This window comes from Lithobates pipiens, unplaced genomic scaffold (assembly GCF_037356315.1).
Source record: "Lithobates pipiens isolate NorthernLeopardFrog02 unplaced genomic scaffold, aLitPip1_a1.2 Scaffold_10, whole genome shotgun sequence".
NCBI lineage: Eukaryota > Metazoa > Chordata > Amphibia > Anura > Ranidae > Lithobates > Lithobates pipiens.
The window spans coordinates 196115931-196141044 of NW_027507686.1; positions in this window are offsets into that span (position 1 = coordinate 196115931).

Genomic DNA, 25114 nt, shown 5'->3' on the forward strand with positions numbered 1-25114 from the left:
ATCACAAAATGGTACAGGACCCCCTCCCGACTTCATAAATTCTCTCCCTCAGTCCCAAATGTCTGTTGGAGATGTAACAATGGCGAAGGCTCTATGCTCCACATATGGTTGGATTGCGCTAAGCTCCAACCATTTTGGAAAGAGGTACATTCCATAATATCGCATGTCACCACCTACACACTAGATTTCACTGCTGGTCAATACCTCCTCCACCACACCTCTCTTCCCAGACGAACATATCACAAGTCCCTGGCCATGCATATGGTCAATGCAGCAAGACTTTGCATCCCTGCGCTTTGGCGCTCCTCCCAGATTCCTACTATCAGAGATTGGTTGACAAGAGTTGCTAAAATCGAAGAGATAGAAGAGCTAATCTCTATTTCTCAAGAACGCACGCAGAAATTTTCCGCCACATGGGCATGCTGGACGCACTTTAAGTCCACAGACAGATACAAGTCTTGTTTTCCACATTAATTACCCAAGGTGAATTCTGGTACTGGCTGTGTGGTGGGCTGGGGTTGGGGAGAGGAGCGACCTCCCCCCCTATCCCTTCAATCCCCCCTCTGATCCTTCACCATCCCCCCTTAGCCATACTTCGGCCCCTCCTGGCCCTTCCTTCCCTTCTGTACCCACCCCTCTAATTTCATCCTTTCTTTACTCCTTCCTTACACCCCTCATAAACATACCTTATTCCATTGGCACACTACCCAACACTGAGGTCCCCCACCTCTGTGTACCAAAGATACTAGGAGGCTCTTTATGTTTTTACTTCTTAATACTCCTAGAGGCAAGTCCCCTGATCCTCGTCGGTCCTTGGAAGGGCCCGATGGGGGGGGTCCTCCTGTTCATTGTTTCCTATCCACACACTGCTATTAGCCCAAAGCCTCTTGAATTTATGTAATTGCTGGTAGTTCATATGTTAGTTTTCTCTGTTTCCTGATTTCTTAGGCTCAGTACATTCTGTATTCTATTTGTTCTTGCCTAATCAGCCATGTATAACTGTTTATAGACCTTATCAATATACCGCAGAGTCAAGGACGCTGCTTTTGTTTATCCATGTAATGTGCTATGTACCTGTTTGTGTTATGTACGAATAAAAAATCTTTTTGAGGAAAAAAAAAAAAAAAAGCTCCCCGCTAGCAGCCGAATAGCGCTTGGCGGTAAAGCGCCGGTAAAAATATTGGCGTTTTACCACCGGCGCACACACCGCCCCAGTGTGAAAGGGGCCTAAGGGAGCTTATGCCTAGGCAAGTGAATGAGTTAGCAAAGAGATCAGAAATTGGTAATCACCCCACATATCACTATTCACATATGATGCATGCTTTTCACCTGTGTATTTAGTTGTTTGTCTGTAGTTTAGATGAACTCAACATATAAGTAGCGCTGACATATATTTACCTATTAATGTGTGTTTACATGCTTTAATACAAAGTCTATGGACATTGCTATGGTTCAGTATTTGGAGCCATCTGGTGACCAAATACTGGTAATGCACTTGTATATTATCTCTGAACAAGCCAGAAGACTTATACAGGAAGTGACTGTTGTTTTGTTTAGGAGGTTGACCCTTTTTACCCAGGAGGCTTGGTGACCTACCCATGAACACTCTCTCAAGCAGTGCATGCTGGGTAGGACATAAATGGAAACCGAATGGCCATTTTAGGTCTCTTGGGATTGCGTGGCCAGCCTGTGAGGATCTGTGTTGACCGGATTGGAGACATCCAGAGACACTCATTTGAGCATCGCAGGATTGGGTTCACCCATCATAGCGGAACGGAGTGACGGAGCCATCTGACGGAGAAGCAAGCTGCAGTCACCGGACCAGAGCTACTACACGGAGTTCCGATCCAGTTGGTGAGCGAGTCAAAACCCACAGTTTGTTAACCTTCACACGCAGATAGACTCATACACAGGCCTCACTGGAATCTATAGTTCCATGGAGGAGGGGCCGAGTAACTGACATTAAGCAGGTCTGAGGCCTATCCACCTAGTTGCTAAAGTTACACCAGGAGCACCTTTACCTCAACTTAACTACTTTAACTTGTGGATTACAAAGAGTTACTTTAGCTAGCGAAGACAAGAAGATCAAAGACTTAGTACTTTAAGTGAGATCTCACGCATAGCTTTAAAAGTAGGGGAGCTCCCAGATATATATATATATATATATATATATATATATATATATATATATATATATATATATATATATATAAATAAATAAATTGTTTGTAATTGTTTGTGTTAAAATTCGTTATACTGTTGTCCTATGTTGGGATGACAGCACAACTACTGTAGTCACCCTTTGAAACATATTTACAGTAAAGTACATTTGGTTAAATATCCAGTTGTGTGGAGTGTTGTTTTCTCCCAGCAGGTGGAGTCAATGAATCCTGAGGTTACCACACAGGTATATTGCATTGCATTATATTGTACTGTATTATATTGCACCATGGCTGTGTCAAGGGGACTGAGTCAATTCAGGGGGGGGGGTTCATTAGTAGAGTGCAGGCCCGAATCAAAATTCAGCCGCTCCTTCAGGGGTAAGTGCTACATATACATTTAAAACTTTATAGAAATGAGTAGACTTTGAATGGACACTCAATTATTATTTTATCACCTGGGTACCTGCTGTGTGACTGTCTGTACTTCCTGTTTTAAAAGTACCCATGCAGTGGGGGTACCCCACCCACCCCATCCCATATCAATTAGGTTAAATGCTTGTTTGCCTAGGGGATAAAAGAATTTATTGAAATATTTGCCTTATTCCTCTCTTCTGCAGTATTTCTTCTTTCTGTATAACTGGTCCCCCCAAGCTGCTTGTTGTCACTGACTGACCAATGGCAACTCTCTGACATTATCACATACAACACAGATTCAACTGTCTTGCATAGTATGTGAGGACAGCAAGTGCCTGACCATATCCCTGGAGACAAGGGAGAAGTGTGCCGGCTGTTGGATGACAGAGGAATAAGGTGACAATTTGTACTTATTCCTCCCCACCCATAAAAGAATTTATATATAACTAAAGTCAAAAGTTTTTTTTTATAAAATATAAAGTAAAGAGGGTTTTTAGAACATCTGTCAGTTTGTACTGCTATCTGCCCCCCCCCCCCCCCCCTCCGTTAGGGAAATTCCCCCTCTCTATTTGTCATGTTTACAGTTGATGTTTACAGTTATCACCAAGAATAAAAGTGAAAGAAAAACCCAAATTTTGAGTTACCAGCAGAATAGGAACAGGGAGGATACAGTGCCTTGAAAAAGTATTTATATCCCTTACAACCAAAAACGTAAATGTATTTTATTGGGATTTTATGTGATAGACCAACACAAAGTGGTATATAAGTGTGAAGTGGAAGGAAAATGATAAATAGTTTTCAAAATGCTTTACAAATAAATATGTGAAAAGTGTGGTGTACATTTGTATTCAGACCCCCCAAGTTAATACTTTGTAAAACTTCCTGTCGTTGCAATTACAGCTGGAAGTATTTTTGGGGATGTCTCTACCAGCTTTGCACATCTAGAGAGTGAACTTTTTGCCCATTCTTCTTCACAAAATAGCTCAGGCTCTGTCAGATTGTATGGAGAGTGTCTGTGAGCTGCAATTTTCAAGTCTTGTGAAAAAACAATCCCCTGTGCTAAAGATACTAATTAATGATTAGGCTTAGGCCTGCCGCTGCTGTACATGGCACAAGTCAAAACATGGAAAAAAGGGTATGAGTACCACAGCGCTGACAGTCTGAATAATTACAATAAAGTGCCACTGTAGTGCATATAAAAATAAGTGCAACATTAATCCAAAAAAATATATATATATTAAGCATGTAGCCAGTGAAAACTTAAAAAACAAGGGCAAATATGTATAAACTTCTAGTTGGAAGATTCCTTTCACAAGTGCCTTCCACAGGTGCTGCTGTGCTAGAAATAGTACAAATCATATAGTACCCTCCACCTTGGAAATTTGTAATGATTGATTTTATGATTGGAACTCTGTAAAGATTGCTTTTAATTAATTAAACAAGACGTACTTTACTATGCGGGCTCTTTCTCCATATGTTTCTGCCTGAAAACACCCCAGGAAGGATTGCACCCAGGAGTTGGCATTTTCACCACCCCACTTCCCATACTAAGCCTACCTGGCCAGCAATACAGTACTGCTTGGGGGTCCATTGGATCTGGTGAGTTCAACCATAAGGGGGGGGGGGGTGTGGATCCTGTATGCATTATTATGTTTACGGCATCATATTTTTTTTAGCACAGCAGCTCTTTTGAAAGGAACTTGGGAAAGGAACTTATCAACTGAGAACTGTTATATGTGTAGCGGCGGCTCCTGAAGAGCACATGCTATGCGTTTTTCAAAGTTAAACTTTCCCTAAACTGCTGTTTGGTTTGGGTTTATTTGTCTAAATTGGACCTCTGCATCAGTCTGACTGGACTGTGAGATGTTCAGCCTGGCCACAGGGGGCACTGTCTCTTGTGGCAGGCGTGGATCTATGGTCTGGTTAGGTGCTTAAGTTACTCTCTTTGGGAGCCAGGTCAGTGGGAGTGGCCCTCTCGCTATGCCCTCTGGGAGAGGGTATTTAAGATGCGGACGTCACGTGGTTTGGGGTTACGGTCCAGTATGATGTGCTTCATGGTCCTCGTCCTCCTGACCAGCCCCCAGGAAGGCTATGGCCTGGGGTGCGGATCCACCCAACTTTGATGTCTCGGGGCTGGCTAGCCCAAGGCGAGGAAACTAAAGGAGGATTCTGAGGTGGTTGGGTGCCGCCTCTGGGTTGAACTCATAGAGCCAGGTGGAGACATGCTGTATTGGTAAATTTAAACAGCAGTCCAGATTGGAAATTTAAGCCCAACTACTGTCAAAACTATTTGCTTTTATTTTACAGCAGGGAAGTGTTAGAGCCTCTGTCAGGGTTTTTATTGCTATCTATAGTGGAAACACAGAAAACAAAAACACATTGTTAATAGAGCAAGGCAGAGTTTGGACTTCTGAATGATTTCATTTGTGCCTTTTTGTCCTAGCAGTACCTGCCCCGTTTCTTTTGTAAACATCACACAGACACACACCAGGGGAGGACTGGGCTAGAAGGTAAAGAGGCATTTGACCTCTGGTCACTACTGATAAAATATGTTAGCATAGTGGCCCTATACCATTCAGAATGGGACCCACAGTCCATCCCATGGCATGGCAGGTGATTATATAACTACGCACTCTTGTTGTTCAGACTACCATCCCAGTAGATGGCACAGGAAAGCCTTCCGACACCACCTTCCTTTTATGGCCCTGAGATGTCATGTGACTGAATACCAAAACCCCAAAGATAGCTGATGCTGGAAATTGTAACACATACCATTCTTCATGCCGATGATTTAATTTTGCACCATGGCACAATTTCACAGAAATCTGTCCCTAGAAAAAGGACCACTTGGCTGTAGTTGCCTTCCAAGATAAAGGTTCCTAGTCCTCTCCCGATACACCAGCAAATGCTATTCTAAACACCCTATCCCTAAAGTGTATGCAAGTCCCAATTGTGAACTTCTCTCATGTTCTGTTTTTACATGTTTTATATGTTGTCCAATGTTATTTACAATGGGGAAAATAATTATTTGATCCCCTGCAGATTTTATAAGTTTGCCCACTTACAAAGAAATGAAGGGTCTATAAGTTTTATCATAGGTAAATTTTAAATGATAGACAGAATATCAACTTAAAATCCAGAAAAAAACATGATACAAATGTTATAAACTGTGTTGCCGTTCAGTGAGTAAAATAAGTATTTGATCACCAAGCAAAACATGACTTAGTACGTGGTGGAGAAACCGTTGTTGGCAAGCACAGAGGTAAGTAGTTTCTTGTAGTTGATCACGAGGTTTGCACACATCTCAGGAGGGATTTTGGTCCACTCTTCTTTACAGGTCATTTCAAAATTCGATAGAGGGAATTTTCAGTTCCCTCTATAAATTCTCTATAGGATTAAGGTCTGGAGACTGGCTAGGCCACTCCATGACCTTAACCACCTTCAGACCGGACCATTTTGCTGGTAAATGACCAGAGGTCTTTTTACAATTTGGCACTGCGCTGCTTTAACTGGTAATTGCGCGGTCATACAATGTTGTACCCAAACAAAATTTGCGTCCTTTTCTTCCCACAAATAGAGCTTTCTTTTGATGGTATTTGATTGCCTCTGCGATTTTTATTTTTTGCGATATAAACGTAAAAAGACCGCAAATTTTGAAAAAAAATGATATTTTCTACTTTTTGTTAGAAAAATCCAATAAACTCAATGTTAGTCATACATTTAGGCCAAAATGTATTCAGCCACATGTCTTTGGTAAAAAAAAAGTCAATAATTGTATATTTATTGGTTTGCGCAAAAGTTGTCACATCTACAAACTAAGGTACGTTTTCTGGAATTTACGCAGCTTTTAGTTTACGACTGCCTATCTCATTTCTTGAGGTGCTAAAATGGCAGGGCAGTACAAAACCCCCCCAAATGACCCCATTTTGGAAAGTAGACACCCTAAGGAAATTGATAAGTGGCATGTTGAGCCCATTGACTATTTTATTTTTTTGCCTCAAGCGATTGAATAATGCCAAAAAATAATTTTTTTTTTTTTTTTTACACAAAGTTGTCACTAAATGATATATTGCTCACACATGCTATGGGCATATGTGAAATGACACCCCAAAATAAATTCTGCTGCTTCTCCTGAGTACGGGGATACCACATATGTGGGACTTTTTGGGAGCCTAGCCACGTACGGGGCCCCGAAAACCAAGAACCGCCTTCAGGTTTTCTAAGGGCGTAAATGTTTGACTTCACTTCTCACTACCTATTACAGTTTTGAAGGCCATAAAATGCCAAGATGGCACAAAACCCCCACAAATGACCCCATTTTAGAAAGTAGACACCCCAAGCTATTTGCTGAGAGGCATGTTGAGTCCATGGAATATTTTATATTTTGCCACAAGTTGCGGGAATATTACAAACTTTTTTTTTTTTTTTTCACAAAGTTGTCACTAAATGATATATTGCTCACGCATGCCATGGGCATATGTGAAATGACACCCCAAAATAAATTCTGCTGCTTCTCCTGAGTACGGGGATACCACATATGTGGGACTTTTTGGGAGCCTAGCCACGTACGGGGCCCCGAAAACCAAGCACCGCCTTCAGGCTTTCTAAGGGCGTTACAGTTTTGAAGGCCATAAAATGCCAAGATGGCACAAACCCCCCCCCAAATGACCCCATTTTGGAAAGTAGACACCCCTAAATTTAGGGGTACACTAGTGAGACTAGGTAATAAATGGCGGGTGCCCTGAAACTATAAAAAAAATAACTAACCAACCAGCGTCACCTGTAACAGTTATATGGTGATCACTGGTGAAAGGGTTAACTAGGGGGCAATCAGGGGGCTTTATGCGGTAGTATATGGGGGTCCCTGGCGCTATAAAAAGCTGCGGCGAACCTAAATACCAACCTGCCTAACTAGCGTCACCTGTGACACTAATACAGTGATCAGAAAAACGATCGCTTATTAGGCTGGGTTCACACTGGAGCGATGTGGGAACGCCACGAATGCGCGGCGGGTTCCCGCATCACATGCCTCCCGGCGGCAGTTCACACTGCCCTATGCGAACTGCTGGGAGTGTCAGTGAAATGTTAATGACACCCCCAGATCAGTTCGCATATCGCAGTGCGATCTGCAAACTCGGATCGCATGGTGTGAACACCCATGCGATCCGATTCTGCTGCGGACCAAAAAAAGGGTCCCGTGCGAGTTTGCGGCGGGTGCGGCGGGTGCGACACAGATTCAGCCATACTATCTGTATGGCTGAACTCGAATCGCACAGAGATCGGATGTGATTTGCACTGCAGTGCGGTGCGAATCACATTCGTTCTCATAAACCGCTGCAATGTGAACCCAGCCTTAGTGACACTGGCGAGGGGGGTGATCACGGGGTTAAACCTTTATTGGGGGGGTTAGGGGGGCACATTAGAACTAAAGGGGGCTAACCCTAACTGCCCTAACAGTTATTACAGTCACAAATGACACCAATGCAAAAAAAAAAAAAAAAAAAAGCAATTGGTGTCACTGTGACTGGGGGGGCAGGGGTAATTGGGGGGTGATCGGGGGGTAAAGGGGGGGTGTGAGTGTGCCTGGCATGTTCTACTGTGTAGTGTAGTGCTTGTGCAACTCACCGATGCTCTCTCCTCGGTGCCGGAACGAAAAATACCGACACGGAGGAGAGAATACATCACTTCCTCTCCTGTGTTTACATTACAGGAGAGGAAGTGATGTCACGGGACATTTTCATTCGTCGGGAGCGATCGCGAGGGGGTGGCCATGAATGAATGGCCGTCCCCTCGTCCGGGATCGCTCCCGAACGAATACCGACCACCGCAGGCACCGGGCGGGGGCCCGATCGGGCCCCTGACCGGCGGGCAGGCAAGGACGTACATGTAAGCCCTTATGCCTGCCCGTGCCATTCTGTCGACGTACATCGTCGTGCGGCGGTCGGCAAGTGGTTAAAGTGCTTGTAAAGGCAGACTTTTTTTTTTTTATCTTAATGCATTCTGTGCATTAAGATAAAAAGCCTTCTGTGTGCAGCAGAATAAAAACCACCCAAGATTGTACAATACATGACCCCATCCACTGGCTCCTCAATGCGGTAAAGTCGGATTGTACCTTTAGCAGAGAAACCGCCCCAAAGCATATTGTTTCCACCCCCCATGCTTGACTGTAGGGATGGTGTTCTTATAGTAATAGTCAGCATTTTTCTTCCTCTAAACACGGAGGGTCGAGTTAATGCCAAAGAGCTCAATTTTGGTCTTTCTCCCAATCCTTATCTGAATCTTTTAGATGCTCACTGGCAAGCTTCAGACAGGCTTGTATATGTGCCTTCTTGAGGACGGGGACCTTGTTGCTGGATTTAAATCCATGGTGGCTTATTGTGTTACCAATGATTTGTTTGATTACTGTGGTTACAACTACCTTGAGATCATTCACAAGCTCCTCCTGTGTAGTTCTGGGCTGAGCCCTCACTTTTATTATGATCATCCTTACCCCATGAGGTGAAATCTTGCATGGAGCTCCAGACCGAGGGTGATTGATGGTTATTTTGTATTTCTTACATTTGCGAATAATTACTCCAACAGTTGTCTCCTTCTCACCAAGCTTCTTGCTGATGGTCTTGTTGTAGCCCATTCCAGCCTTGTGCAGGTCTACAATCTTGTCCCTGACATCCTTTGACAGCTCTTTGGTCTTGCTCATGGTTGTGAGGTTTGAATGGAAGAAAGGGATTCTGTGGACAGGTGTCTACACATATTCTGTCTCTAGCGTTAAAAATACACCTATGATAAAAATTATGGACCCTTAATTTCTTTGTAAGTGTGCAAACTTACAAAATCTGTAAGATTGTTGATCTTGTTTGGTACTGTACTGTTTCCTGAACATTTTCAAGATCCCTCCTAGTTCTTATCTTAGAGTACAGAATGATTACACTTTATGTTGTAGCAATTTGAGAGTGGGAGTGGTTTAGTTGTTTAGCAAAAAACAATGGGCAGGGCTGACACCACTCAGTCCACCAAACTCCTGGGACAGGGCCTGGTGTATTTCTGCCAGATCAACAGGTATTTTGGACTTGCAGGGTCTTTAAACAGATAAAACCCAAGGGAATGTGCATAAGCTGCAGAGTTTTTCTTTTTGGCCTTGAAATACACTTCAAGTAAGCCTGTACAAGCACAACAACCTTCTCTAACTCCGCACCATATAGCGAAAAATTGATCTGTGCTCCACAGGAAGTAGTGCAACAAATTCAAAGGAAGGTTGCCTCAGCAGTGGCTTCACTAAGATACAGTGTATGCTGTTAACTTTGACTAAACTACATTAAAAACCAGTTTTTCAAAAATGCTTTAATTCTTTTTGTTTACTTTTCAATAATTTGACATGTTATATTTCAAACTGTGAACCTAACCTGTGTACAGGAAATGAAAGTTAAAATGAATATAAATTTATTTTCCTTTGCTGGAATTTTTGACAAGTTCCCCTGAAGAGTCTGTTTATACTTTTATTAGTCTATTGATCATCCTGTAAGAACAGGAACAGAGAGTACAAAGTCTACACTCCCAAAATAAGAAAACACACTCCGCTGTTTATGGTATTCTTTTTAAGGTCTCCATGCTGACCACAGCAATGTGTTCTTTTTGCACTTTCTTGTGTAGCACTGACCCCCGAAGGAACTACTGGTTTTATTTGGGCTTACCGTTACCTCCTTGTTTGCTTCTCCATCTTGGGGTTCCCGTGGTAGATGGCCCAAAGAATGTGGAAACTGACATCTCCTTTGGGTTATTTATTTAGAACAGAACAGAGTCTCTCAATAAAGGGTAGAGGGTTAGGAGTGAGTTCAGGTACTTGGATTGCAAAAATTGAAGTCTTTAGAGAAAATCCAGAGAATAGACACTGTTTCACAACTGGATTTAACAACCCTCGGATAGACCTCTCTCACTAGGCCTAGCAGCTGGTGGGGTGCTCGACAAAGTCTCTGCCACAGACTTGTGAGACACACTTGAGCGTTACTGAGGGATGTGGAAAAATTTAAAGAACTGACATATGGTACCAGGTTCTCTTAGCCGATCCGGCGATACCGTATGAGTGTTGACCCTGGTTGTGTCCTTCAACTAAGCCTCCAGGCTCCTTCAATGAAACCAGCCTTGCACACCGCCTTCTCCTGAAAGAGTCCTCCCCTGGGTTTCTTCAGTTGCTGGGCCTCTCCCTTCAGATGAGATGGCACTGGACCACCCTTGGATCAGTAGGCCCCGAAATCCACTCGGGCCTGTTGCTGCAGTTGTGTCGCCTTGGGCTCAGGATGCATGGCTCCGCACCACAGGCCAGGATGGCCATGGGGCCGGGTCAGGAGGACCACCAGAACCGGACAGACAGAAAATGAAAAACCCCGCCAACGTGGCGTCGGTACCTTAAATACCACCCCCCCCAGGATGCACAGCAGGAAAACACTCCCACTGGGCTGGTTCCAAGAGAATAGTGGCATTCAATGCACCCAGCTAGACTGCGTTCCAACTCTTGCCGGCAGTGACAGTGTCACCTGTGGTCAAGGAGAACCCAGTGCAACCCAGCTGGACTCGTACTGAAACCAGAAATTTAGAGAAATAGTCCCAAAACCCAACTGTGACTTCAGGCAAATTAACTTTTCAAAAACCAAAGCGCCTGCTCGTCAGGAGCCAGCACTACACTTGTTAATATTATCCAGTGGCTTGTTATGACATCATACAAGTTGATGTTGTTCTGGTATACTGCATTGTGGCCCATTTTTAAAGTGTCCTTTAAGTAAATTCCTGACATGTCACAGTACAGTATACAGCAACAGTATCATTTTTAAAAAGCTTATCATATCAAAATACTCTATATTACCAAAAGTATTGGGACACCTGCCTTTACACACACATGACCTTTAAATGCATCCCAGTCTTAGTCTGTAGGGTTCAATATTGAGTTGGCCCACCTTTTGCAGCCATTTGAGCTTCAACTCTTCTGGGCAGGCTTCCCACAAGTTTTAGGAGCACTGATGTTAGACGAAAAGGCCTGGCTTGAAGTCTCCACTCGAATTCATCCCAGAGATGTTCTATCTGGTTGAGGTTAGGACTCTGTGCAGGCCAGTCAAGTTCCTCCACCCCAAAGTCACTCATCCATGTCTTTATGGACCTTGATTTTTGCAATGATCCAAATAATTTGGTGAAGGGGGGATTATGGTGTGGGATTGTTTTTCAGGGGTTGTGCTTGGCCCCTTAGTTCCAGTGAAGGGAATTCTTAAGGCGTCAGGATACCAAGACATTTTGGACAATTTCATGCTCCCAACATTGTGGGAACAGTTTGGGTCTGGCCCCTTCCTGTTCCAATATGACTGAGCAGCAGTGCACAAATAAGGTCCATAAAGACATGGATGAGCGAGTTTAGGGTAGAGGAACTTGACTGGTCAGCACAGAGTCCTGTCCCCCACCTGATAGAATACATGTGGGATGAATTAAAGTCGGAGACTGCGAGCCAGGCCTTCTAGTCCATATCAGTACCTGACCTCACAAATGCGCTTCTGGAAGAATGGTCAAACATTCCCATAGACACACACCTAAATCTTGTGGACAGCCTTCCCTGAGTTTAAGCTGTTCAAGCTACAAAGGGTGAGTCAACTCAATATTGAACCCTACAGACTGAAAACTGGGATGCCATTAAACTACATGTTCGTGTACAAGCAGGTGTCCCAATACTTTTGGTAATATAGTATATATGTAGCCCATTGTTATAAAAATATCATCAACAAACTCCTTTTATCATTCAAAGCAGATCTTGAACTCTAGTCAGGTAACATTGCTTATGCTTAAATGATTATTTTTATAAATCTAAATGTGAAACCATTGTGTTATAAAAAGACAAAAGTATATGTTACTTAAGGCCGCGTACACACGCGCGGACTGTTGGCCCAACTTTGTCCGTCCAACAGTTTGAGCGAACAGTCCGCTCAAACTTAGCATGGACGGACATGGCCACACACACGACGGACGAACAGTTTGCTGAAACCGTGCGCGATGACGTGAACGGCACGTACGACGGGACGAAAAATACGACGTCCTATACACTGCAATGCAACCTTCCGACGTGGAAATCCTTTCTGAGCATGCGCGAGACTTAGTTGGCCGAACAAGCCTACACACGAGCGAACAGTCCGCTGAAACCTTGTTTCAGCGGACAGTTTTTCGGAATTTCCGTAAGACCTTGTTCGGCCAACTGTCCGCTGAAACTGTCCGCTGAAGCCCCACACACGAGCGGACTGTCCGCCCAAACACTGTTCAGCGGACAAGGTTGGGCGAACAGTCCGCGCGTGTGTACGCGGCCTAAGGCTGCACAGCTCCCATTCACCCCTGTTTTTGAGGAATATTCCCAATATTCCCTCTTGTCTTTTTTTCTAACGCAATGGTCTCACATTTAGATGTGTACAAGGATTATACACCTCGCCCCAGCTCATTGAAAATATATATTCACAGCTTGGCTAAACAAGATCATCCAGATCTTATCTACAGGTCAAGCCCCTCCACAGTTGTTCTTTTAAGCCCCGATAAAGGGGTTGTATTGAGGCCTCCTTCAATGTATTGGATATTAATGTGAAGCTACCCCAGAAGGATTGCTCGGAGTTCTTTCCCTAATAGTTGTCCCGCAGCCAGGTAAATGTTCACAGTCACTCTTCGGCTCAATGAACAGTCCAGGGGTTTTCTATTTAGTGTTTTTATTTTTGGGTAACTTGGATGAGGTTAGGGAATTGAGTTGGATACTCTAAAAGTATGTACAAATAGGAGGTTACTTCCTGTTCTGTAGAAATATAAGCCTGTAGCAACTTGAGAATATCAATCTTCCTCTGGTAGAAAGTCCAAAGTCCTTTCACTAGAAATGAAATAGACTAAACTCTTCAGGACACTGGAAACTATGTCCCCTTTACACACACAGCTGACTAACACATGAGGGGTGGCCTCGGTCTTTATTATCTCTCCTTTCAGTCTGTACTCACAGATGTCCTTGGAAATATTGGTTGCCTCCATACAATATCCTTGTGACACTTTCTCCCTTTGATATCAGACTAGATCCTCAGACGACAGTCACTAAGTCAGCTTTCTGCAGCTTCCAGCAAAGCATGCCTCCAGGTAGCCAACCTCAAGACCCTGCAGGCACATAGAAGGATGGCCCAAGGGGGCAAGCAGCCCACCCTTAGGCTGTGACCTTCTTCTACGGAGAAGACCCCTCTGCTTTCTGTCCCAGAGTATTTATACAGGCTCCCAACTACAGTCTGAGCGACTATCATATAAATGTACTCACCGATGCCAAGATGCCGAGAGTGGTCGCTGTTGCGACTCAGAGCAGACCACCCCTGAAGGTGGCACAGAGGGTGGTTGCACCAAGAGGCACAAGCTACCAGTAGGACAGTCACTTGTTAGTAGATCAGCAGGTAGCTTGAGCAGAGCTGAACGGTGATGTCCCGTGGGAAGGTACAGAAGCAATGGTAGCAAGTCCGTAAGGCAAAGGCAGAATCCAGGAGGCAGGCCAGGGGTCAAACATAGTCCAGATCAGAAGACAACAAGTACCAGGAACACTGAGACAGAAGGGTAATCCAAAGACAAGCCAGGGGTCGAACACAGGAGATAGCAGGCAAGTCCAGATGCAGGCTGAGGGTCAAACACGTTCAAAAAGCGGGAGTCCAAGGTCAAGCCAGAGGTCGGGTCAGGAGAAGATCAGCGAGGTCAATGAGGCAATCCGGGTCACAACGGGTAATACAGATCACAAGAGCAGATGTGGGAATCACAAGAAGTTGAAGACGAACCAGCAGTGTGTTTGGATGACCTCACTTCCTTTATAGGTCAGCGAGGGGTCACACCCTGTGTGTGTGTGCTTTAGCGCATTCCTATTGCGTACAACTGTGCGCCAAAGCGCTTTACCCGTGCGCATCTTATGACAGCGACCCTCGCTAGGGATGGTCCAGGGCTTTATGACTAGCTGTTGATTAAACTCTTCCTGTCCACTAATTTCCAAAGCTTTCTAGACTTAATCAGGGTGAAGCAGTTAATCCTGCAACTAATGAAACATAGAAAAGACCAAAACAATCAACAAAGCTATACTGGTTACAGTGAGCCAAATCGAAATGTGCCGACCAAGAAACAGCAGCTCCACTGCATACAGTGGGCCAAACATACTTTAACTATTCCTAGCATCTATCTAGGAGGATGCTACATTATGTTTCACTATATGCTTAGAATAAAACCCATTTGGACTTCAACATTCTGGTTTGATGCTCCAAACTTTCAAGTCTGCTAATATAGTCAATTCCTGAGGCTTCTGTGGAGGTCACTCTGTGTATGCTTCTGTGGAGGTCACTCGGGAGCAGCTCACAAATCACTCAGATGCTCCTCCGGGTACTACTAATACAGTTTTTTGATAATACCAATAATAGGTACCAAGTAGTATCCACCTGGAATTTCAGTGCCATCAAATTAGGAAGGCTGAGATGGTGTAATCAGTTTGTAGTAAGAAGCATGTACTCGGCCTCCCTATTAACCAGACTCCAACATTGTGATTTTTGTAGCAAGGTAAAAAGTTGTTCGCAGATCACTTGTATGTATCAGATGTGTGTGAACAGAACCAAGAACTACACAGGCAAGAGGATTTTCAAGGTTCTTCCTTATCTGATCCAGAATCTCAGTGCAGAATATAGATAACGACCTTGAGTGATGCCTGAACATAAAAGCCTCCATTCTTCTGTAGAGAAAAGGTGATGAAGGTTTGTCGGGAGATGTATTGTGATTTTTATGAGAGGTAATAAATACTCTTGTAGCTCTGTTGTAAAGCAGGCAGACACATTTGACAGGAATATCACTTTTAATCTATCCAATATCTATTATGAATATCGAAGACCCTATTATATGGGAATCAAGATCCTAGACATATTCCAATCAGAATGAAGATCTTGTCCCCAGGTTGGTTAGAATGATGATTGTGGATCACTTTGCTTAAGGCTTTAAAGGTTTATTGCACATATGCATGAAAAGAAGGGAAGGAGGAAAAGGGGAGCACAAGATAACTGCAGATTTAATTTCAAAACACTCTTGCTTGTTTCTATAACTTTTTGGGTCCCACACTCAGTGGCTTATTTTGGCTGGGCACTGGATCTTAAGTAGTGATGGACGAACTTCCGATAGGACGTTTCGCGAACGCGGACCGCGAACGCGGCCGATAGTTCGCGAACCGTAACGTTCACGGCGGGCCCCATTGACTTCAATGGGAGGCGAACTTTGCAAACCTACAGGTCAAATTTGCAGCCACAAAATAATTACTAGCTGTGCAAACATAGTCCCACCACATGGCCAATGACATAACACATGTATGAGGTGAATCTGGGATCGACAACTACAAGCATTCTTTTTTTATATGTGAAATTGTGACAATTCAGGACTGTGGCGCGCATGAAGGCAATGGAGGGGAGGGAAGGTCAGGGTAGGCAAAGAAGAGGGTGCAGGAGATGATCACCAGCAGCGTGACATACAGCAATGACACCAGCACCGTGATATACAGCACTGACACCAGCACCGTGATATACAGCACTGACATCAGCAGCGTGACATACAGCAATGACACCTGCACAATGATAGAGTGATCTGACACCAGCACCGTGATAGAGAGCACTGACATCAGCAGCATTACATAAAGCACTGACACCAGCACCGTGATATACAGCACTGACACCTGCACCGTAAGCAGCCCCAGGAGGAAGTCAGCATAGCACAGGGATGGTGGGAGCCCCTCATAATGAGCATAGCACAGGGATGGTGGGAGCCCCTCATAATATGCACAGCAGAGGTACAGCCCCAGGAGGAAGTCAGCACAGCACAGGGATGGTGAACTTTACAAACCTACAGGTCATATTTGCAGCCACAAAATAATTACTAGCTGTGCACACATAGTCCCACCACATGGCCAATGACATAACACATGTATGAGGTGAATCTGGGATCGACAAATACAAGCATTCTTTTTTTATATGTGAAATTCTGACAATTCAGGACTCTTGAGACAATGGAGGCGAGGGAAGGTCAGGGTAGGCAAAGAAGAGGGTGCAGGAGATGATCACCAGCACCAGCACCGTGATATACAGCACTGACATCAGCACCGTGATATACAGCACTGACATCAGCAGCGTGACATACAGCAATGACACCTGCACCATGATAGAGTGATCTGACACCAGCACCATGATAGAGAGCACTGACATCAGCAGCGTGACATAAAGCACTGACACCAGCACCGTGATATACAGCACTGACACCAGCACCGTGATAGAGAGCACTGACACCTACACCGTAAGCAGCCCCAGGAGGAAGTCAGCATAGCACTTTTTTTGGACAAGGAAGTGAGCCAAATGAAGAAAGAAGGTCTGTGTGCTCGAATAAAAAAATAGTTTATAGACATATACATGGTCTACTGGTCACATGTGTTGAATTCCTCTGAGATCCATGCCTCATTCATTTTTAGAAATGTGAGGTAGTTAACACTGTCGTGAGCTAGGCGAGTACGCTTATCGGTCACGATCCCCCCTGCTGCGCTGAACGTCTTTTCGGACAGGACACTGGACGAGGGGCAAGCCAACAGTTCGATTGCAAATTGGGCAAGCTCTGGCCAGAGATCAAGCCTGCCCACCCAGTAGTCCAGGGGTTCATCACTCCTCAGAGCATCCACATCGGGCGTTAACCCGATGTAGTCGGACACCTGACGGTCTAGGCGTTCCCTGATGCTGGATCTGGATGACACCTGTCGATGGGTCGGCTAAAAGAATGACCTGATATCAGAAGTCACCAACACATCTTCAAACCGGCCTCTTCTTGCAGGCGCTGTTGGATTGGTACCCGCAACTCCTTCTCTGGGAGTGGGAATTGCTCCTCTGCCAGCACACGCAAAAGCAGAATGCAGCATTTCTCGAAGCAAGGCCTGGGAGTGCTCCATTCTGACAGCCCTCTGTGACGGCGGTAACATTTCCGCCATTTTGTGTTTGTACCGGGGGTCTAAGTACGTTGCCACCCAGTACTGGTCCTTGACCCTTATGCTTTTTATATGGGGGTGCCTATTAAAACACTGGAGCATGAAGGCCCCCATTTGCACTAAACTGGAAGCAGTGTGGTGGCCTGGCTCCTGCTCATCATCCAGGATAATGTCGTCCTCTTCATTCTCCTCTCCCCATCCACGCACAACAACAGGGATCCCAGAAAGGTTTAAAGCATGCTCTTCTTAATCCTTCTCATCCGCCCCGGCACTATCCTCCTCTGACTCCTCTTCAGACTCCTGTTGTTCACTTGTCTCAGATAGAGTAGCCCCCCCCTGGGAATTCATCCAGCATTGCGACTTCCTCATCTTCCAGCTCCTGCTCCTCCACAGCTTGATCAATGACACGACGAAATGCACGCTCCATAAAGAAGGCATAAGGTACCATATCACTGATGGCGCCATGGCTGCGACTGACCAGTTTGGTGATCTCCTCAAATGGCAGCAGAAGTCTGAAGGCGTCGCGCATGAGCAGCCACTGGCGCGGTGAAAAAAAAAACAGCTCCCCAGAACCTGTTCTGCCGCAGAGTTCATACAGGTAGACGCTAACTGCACGTTTCTGCTGGAGCAGCCTATCAAGCATATAGAGGGTTGAGTTCCATCACGTCTGGCAATTGCAAATAAGACGTCTGACCGGCAGATTGTGTCGCCGCTGAATGTCAGCAAGGCGAGCCATGGCCGTGTAAGATCTTCTGAAATGGGCCGAGATTTTCCTTGCCTGCCGCAAGATGTCCTGGACCCCAGGGTATTTGACAACGAATCACTGCACGACCAAGTTTAAGACGTGTGCCATGCATGGCACGTGCGTGATTTTGCCCTGTTTCAATGCGCTAAGCAGATTGGCACTGTTGTCACACACCACTTTACCAACTGTGAACGCAAAGCTGAAAGGAGTGCCGGGCCAGTGTGGCTCTTGGCTTCCAGGCACAACAGACGCAGCACGGCATGGCAACGTCTCACCTGGCATGTCGAATAGGTTCTGGGGAGCTTGGGCAGCGCAGCGGAAGAGACGCTAGCAGCGGAAAAGGAGGAGTCAGCCGAGGAGGAGAGGGAGGAGGATGGAGTAGGAGGAGGAGAGGGAGGAGGATGGAGTAGGAGGAGGAGGAGAAGAAGAGCCAGGCCTGCATGCAATCCGTGGCGGTAAAACCAAATCTACATGGGTGCCACGGGTTACATGCTTGACGGCCGTCAGAAGGTTCACCCAGTGGGCAGTAAAAGTGATATACCTTCTCTGCCCGTGTTTGCTAGACCACGTGTCTGTGGTCAGATGTATCTTGGCACCGACACTGTGTGCCAGAGATACATTCACTTGCCGCTGAACATGGCCATATAGCTCTGGGATGCCCTTCTCTGAGAAATACTTCCTTCCTGGGACCTTCCATTGTGGTGTTCCAATGGCCACAAATTTTCGAAAGGCCTCCGAGTCCACCAGTTTATATGGCAGTAGTTGGCGGGCTATCAGTTCTGACAAGCCAGCTGTCAACCGTTGGGCAAGAGGGTTATCCGGCATCATCATTTTTTTTACGCTCGAACATTAGGCCCACGGAAGCCTGCCTTTTTGCAGAAAAACGTGAGCTTGGCGTGATGGAAGGTGGAGTGGAGGACAATTGTGAGGAGAGAGGAGAAGGAGAAGTAGAAGACAAGGCTGGACGGTGAGAGCCTGGAGTGTGGCTTTGTGTGTTCTGTTGCTCCCACTGGGCTCGGTGATGGCTGCTCATGTGCCTTCTTAAGGCAGTCGTCCCTAGGTGAGTGTTGGGCTTACCGCAACTAATGCGTTGACTGCAAAGATTGCAGATGGCAACACTATTGTCGGCAGTGGACACGTTAAAAAAAGCCCACACTGCGGAGCCATGTTCCGGCGTCCTGGGAGCGCCAGATGTGACCGTACATGGTCGATGACTCGCTCCTGATACATTAGCAGTCTGCTTTGTCCCTCCTGTGCAATGTAAGTTATTCCTGCTTCTACTCCCTATTTGCTGGTCCATATCTCCCTCTGAACTCCCCTCCTCTTCCTCTCTTGTGGGCACCCACGTGACATCACTAGACACGTCATCATCGACGTCACCTTCCCCGCCGCTATAAGTAGAGATCTCGGAGTAGGCAGCAACACCGGGGACCAACCTCCTCCTTGGGCTGATCTGGGTACTGTCGTCAGACTGCTGAGTGGTTGTTCTTGCTACCTCCTCTTTCTGATCCAATGGCAAGAGTGGCTGCGCATTAGAAATGTCTTGATATGGATCGGAAAATAATTCCTGTGACTCAAGCGGAAGGTATGTGGTGGTGATGTTGTTGTTGGTGGTAGTGTCTTTGGGGGTGCACATAGCAGAGAGTCAAGAAGAGGGTGCAGATCGAGAGGATGAAGAGGGTGCAGAAGAGTAAGGCTGAGTGAGCCACTCAACCAAGTCTATTGCGTCCTTTAAAGTAATTGAACGCACCTTCTGCAACTTCCCACTTTGGCTCAAGCCTGTTGCTCCTGCCCTACCCCTACCACCCCTGTGGAAGGGCCTGCCTCTTCCTCTGCCTGTCATTTTTTAAATGACCCTGTGACAAAACTCACAGTCCCTATACTGATAAAGGACTGCTGCAGAATAGGGCAGCAGTCAGCAGTAGTGCACCTCAACCCTATATATTGTGGACCTATACCAGTCCTTAAGGAATAGCAGACTGTACCTCACTCAACCCTATGTACTGTAGTACGCTATACCTTACCAGTCCTTATAAGGACCTTTGTGCAAATAGTAGGTTGTGATTAGCAGACTGTACCTCAGTCCCTATACTGATAAAGGACTGCTGCAGAATAGGGCAGCAGTCAGCAGTAGTGCACCTCAACCCTATATATTGTGGACCTATACCAGTCCTTAAGGAATAGCAGACTGTACCTCACTCAACCCTATGTACTGTAGTACGCTATACCTTACCAGTCCTTATAAGGACCTTTGTGCAAATAGTAGGTTGTGATTAGCAGACTGTACCTCAGTCCCTATACTGATAAAGGACTGCTGCAGAATAGGGCAGCAGTCAGCAGTAGTGCACCTCAACCCTATATATTGTGGACCTATACCAGTCCTTAAGGAATAGCAGACTCTACCTCACTCAACCCTATGTACTGTAGTACACTATACCTTACCAGTCCTTATAAGGACCTTTGTGCAACTATTAGGTTGTGATTAGCAGACTGTACCTCAGTCCCTATACTGATAAAGGACTGTTGCAGAATAGGGCAGCAGTCAGCAGTAGTGCACCTCAACCCTATATATTGTGGACCTATACCAGTCCTTAAGGAATAGCAGACTGTACCTCACTCAACCCTATGTACTGTAGTACACTATACCTTACCAGTCCTTATAAGGACCTTTGTGCAACTTGTAGGTTGTGATTAGCAGACTGTACCTCAGTCCCTATACTAATAAAGGACTGCTGCAGAATAGGGCAGCAGTCAGCAGTAGTGCACCTCAACCCTATATATTGTGGACCTATACCAGTTCTTAAGGAATAGCAGACTGTACCTCACTCAACCCTATGTACTGTAGTACGCTATACCTTACCAGTCCTTATAAGGACCTTTGTGCAAATTGAAGGTTGTGATTAGCAGACTGTACCTCAGTCCCTATACTCATAAAGGACTACTGCAGCAGAAGGGCAGCAGTCAAGTATAATATTCTTTCCCAAGGCGTCTTTCAGGACAGCACCTGAGAGATAGCGACTCCACCCTCCTCGTTAGGAAACACCTTCTTCCTCCAGACTTTAAAGGGAGGCGCCTCCCTACCACACATCAGTTTTTGTGTTTCCTCCGGCCCGGAGGGAACACCTTTTGGGAAGGAGTCTGTTTCTCTTAGGTGTTCCTGAGGGACTAGGCTTCTTTCCCTTTTTTTCCTCCTTTAGAGACCCGCTGTCCTCCCGACCTACCCACGCCTCGTCAGCGGTAGCAAGCGGGCTCCTCTTCCCCTCTTGTGCTCGGAGAGAGCCGAAGACTCGGTGGCCCGCACGTTCGTAGGCGCGGCGGCGCGCGTGTGCCGCCGCCATGTTTGTTTTCGGCGGTCGCGCCGGAAGTGACAGAGCGGGTCATCGGGTCAGCTGAAACGTCGTTTCCGGCGTGGACGCAGGGGGGAGGAGGGAGGACAGGTGCTGGTGCCTATTTCCGCTTCCGGTCCGGTGCAGCTGCACGGCGTGACTCCGGAGGCGGCGTTTAGCCACAAGTGGATCTCTGCACAGCTGATTATGGAAGATTCAGCGTCTGCAGCGGTGGGGACAGGCACAGGCACCAGCAAGGCCCAGGTAAGAGGCAGCAGTTAAAGTCTGCCTTTCTTTTTCTATTTCCTGGCGTTTGGTCTCGCTCTCTCCTTTCTTTTTTCCCCCCTGGTGGCAAGGGGCCTGTCTGGGCACTAGAAGCTGACTGGTTTCTTCTCAGTGCACCTGTGTGGTGATCCCTATCAAAGCTGAGACTGGGTCTCACTAAGGGTTCCCTGGTTTTTTTCCCTTTTTTTTCTTTTTCTTCATAGGCTAAGAGCTCTGACCCAAAGAAAAGATGTCCTTCTTGCAGGGCCAAGCTGGGAGAAAATTGGAAGAAAACCTTATGCAGTCCCTGCATTACTTCTTTAGTTAGAGGAATCTGCCTCTGTATGTGAGGATCTGGTGGCCTCTGTAAAGAAGGAGCTGTACGCCACGATCCAGAATTTTCGTGACTCACTAGCAAACCCGGCTGCTAGTCAGCCTTCCACTTCAGAGTCTTCCCAGGGGTCTCTCTCAATCCCGGTGTTAGAATCTCTGCCTGAAGACCCTTCAGATAGGGAAAAGCAGTCCACTGCTCTTTCCGTTAAAGATTCGGAAGAGGAGTTGGAGGATTCTGAGGTAGCCCCCTCTAAATTCAAACTGTCCCTTGAAGAGGTCGATGGGCTCCTTAAAGCCATTCATGCTACGCTTGGTTTAAGTGAGGTGAAAAAGGAATTATCACTCCATGACCGCATGTATGCTGGGTTGGATGAGCCTAAGGGCCGAACATTCCCAGTTCATCCGGTCATCTCTGAGGCCATTAGGAAAGAATGGCAGGATCCAGAGAAAAAGCCCTTTTTCTCCAAAGCCCACAAAAGGCGTTTTCCTTTCGAGGAGGACCCTGCAGCAGTATGGAACAAGGTGCCCAGACTGGATGCCGCCTTTTCCCAGGTTTCAAGGTCCACAGATCTGTCCTTTGAGGATATGGGAGTTTTGAAAGATCCGATGGACAAACGCATGGATCTTTTGCTCAAGAGATCATGGCAATCAGTTATGAGCAATTTAAAACCAGCAATGGCCACAACGTGTGTAGCCAGAAATTTAGAATACTGGATTAACCAGTTAAAGTCACATATAGCTGCAGATTCCCCTAAACAGGAAATCTTAGATTCTTTTCCTACCCTGATTACGGCAGTGGCCTATGTTGCAGATGCCTCAGCTGAGGCAATTAAGATATCGGCCAGGTCAGCAGCTCTAACTAATGCTGCAAGAAGAGCCTTATGGCTTAAAACCTGGCCGGGTGACTCGGCTTCAAAGAATAAGCTGTGTGGGTTACCCTTTTCAGGAGACTTGCTCTTCGGCTCTGACCTCGATAATATTCTTGACAGGACAGCCGATAAAAAGAGATCCTTTCCGGTCAAAAAGAAAAAGCAGGTACCAAAGCGTCTTTTTCGACCTCAAAAAACTCAGGATCAGGACAGCAAGTTGCAAGGGAGAAGGAAAAGTTGGTCCGCCCCGAAGCCGAAAGGTAGAGGCGGAATTCTCTTCCGTCCTCCTACACAGGCCGAAAAATCGCAATGACTCGTCTCTGCGGGTGGGCGGAAGACTACAAGAATTTCTTCCGCAGTGGTCAGGGATAACTTCAAATCAGTTTATCCTGACCACTCTCGCGCAGGGTTACTCACTCGAGTTTGTCAACGACCCCCCAAAAAGGTTCCTGATTACCAACACCCCGCGGGATCCAGTAAGGGCCCTGGCCATGAAGTCCTCTCTAGAGGAACTGATGCAACAGGGCGTAGTAGTACAGGTACCCCTGCAAGAACAGCAGGAGGGGTTTTATTCCCATGTTTTCCTAGTAAAGAAACCGACAGGGAAGTTTCGGTTGATTCTCAACCTAAAACCTTTAAACGAGTCCATAAGGTACAGGAAGTTCAAAATGGACTCAATTTTTTCGGTCAGAAACCTGTTGACGCCAGGATGTTTTATGGCGTCAGTAGATTTAAAAGACGCATACCTACATGTTCCGATCTCTCCCCAGTCTCAGAAGTTTCTCAGGCTGGCGGTGAGGTTGGGGGGTATGGTTCATCATCTCCAGTTCAGGGCCCTACCCTTCGGCCTGTCATCATCTCCCCGAATTTTTACCAAAATAATGGCAGAAGCTTTAGCGCCACTGCGTCTTCAGGGAATCGCAGTTATTCCTTATTTAGACGATCTGCTGTTTTTCGCCCCATCCAGCGAGGAATTGCAGACCAATCTAGGCAAAGCTTGCAGCCATCTGGAGGCGTTGGGTTGGATTTTGAACCTCCAAAAGTCGTCCCTAAACCCATCTCAGGAGATTCGGTTTTTAGGGTTTCTAATAAATTCGGTGGAGCAAAAAATCTTCCTTCCCTTAGACAAAAAGGACAGGATTTCCGGTGCAGTGTCTTTATTACAGACCAGCCAAAATCTGACAGTAAGACAGGTTATGTCAGCTTTGGGAGTTCTGACTTCAGCAATGCCAGCAGTCCAGTGGGCAAGAATGCATTTCAGGTGTCTGCAGGCTTTCCTTCTAAAATCTTGGGATCACACAGTGGCATCCCTAGAGGCAGAGGTGAGAATGTCAACCCAGGTAAAAAGGTCCCTATGGTGGTGGAAAAGACAGGAGGTCTTATCGGAAGGGTTAGTCTGGGCTTTTCCAGTCGGGAAAAGACTAACAACCGACGCCAGTTCCTGGGGGTGGGGAGCCCATCTAGGAACACGTTTCACTCAGGGGTCCTGGGCCAAAGAGGAGACAATAAGGTCCTCAAACTGGAGGGAACTCAAGGCGATTGCCTTAGCTCTGGAGTTGTTTGTTCAGGAACTGCAGTCCCATCACGTCCAGGTCCTAACAGACAATGCCACGGCAGTGGCTTATTTAAACAGACAGGGGGGTACAAGAAGCAGGTCGCTTCAGGTACTGGCCATGGAGATTCTTCGGTGGGCGGAAAAACATTTGTTATCCCTATCAGCAGTCCACCTAAAAGGGGATCTAAACAGGGTAGCGGACTTCCTAAGCAGAAACGCTATTCGGGAAGCAGAATGGTCTCTAAACCCGGAGGTATTCACAATGATTGCCGGAAAATGGGGTTTACCAGAAGTAGACCTGTTCGCCTCAAGGGTGAACGCCCAGGTTCCCCAGTTCTTTTCCCTGGACAGTCGCGATGGCTCGCTGGGCACAGATGCGCTAGCTTATCCATGGGAATTTCGTCTTTGCTATGCTTTCCCCCCATTTCAGTTAATC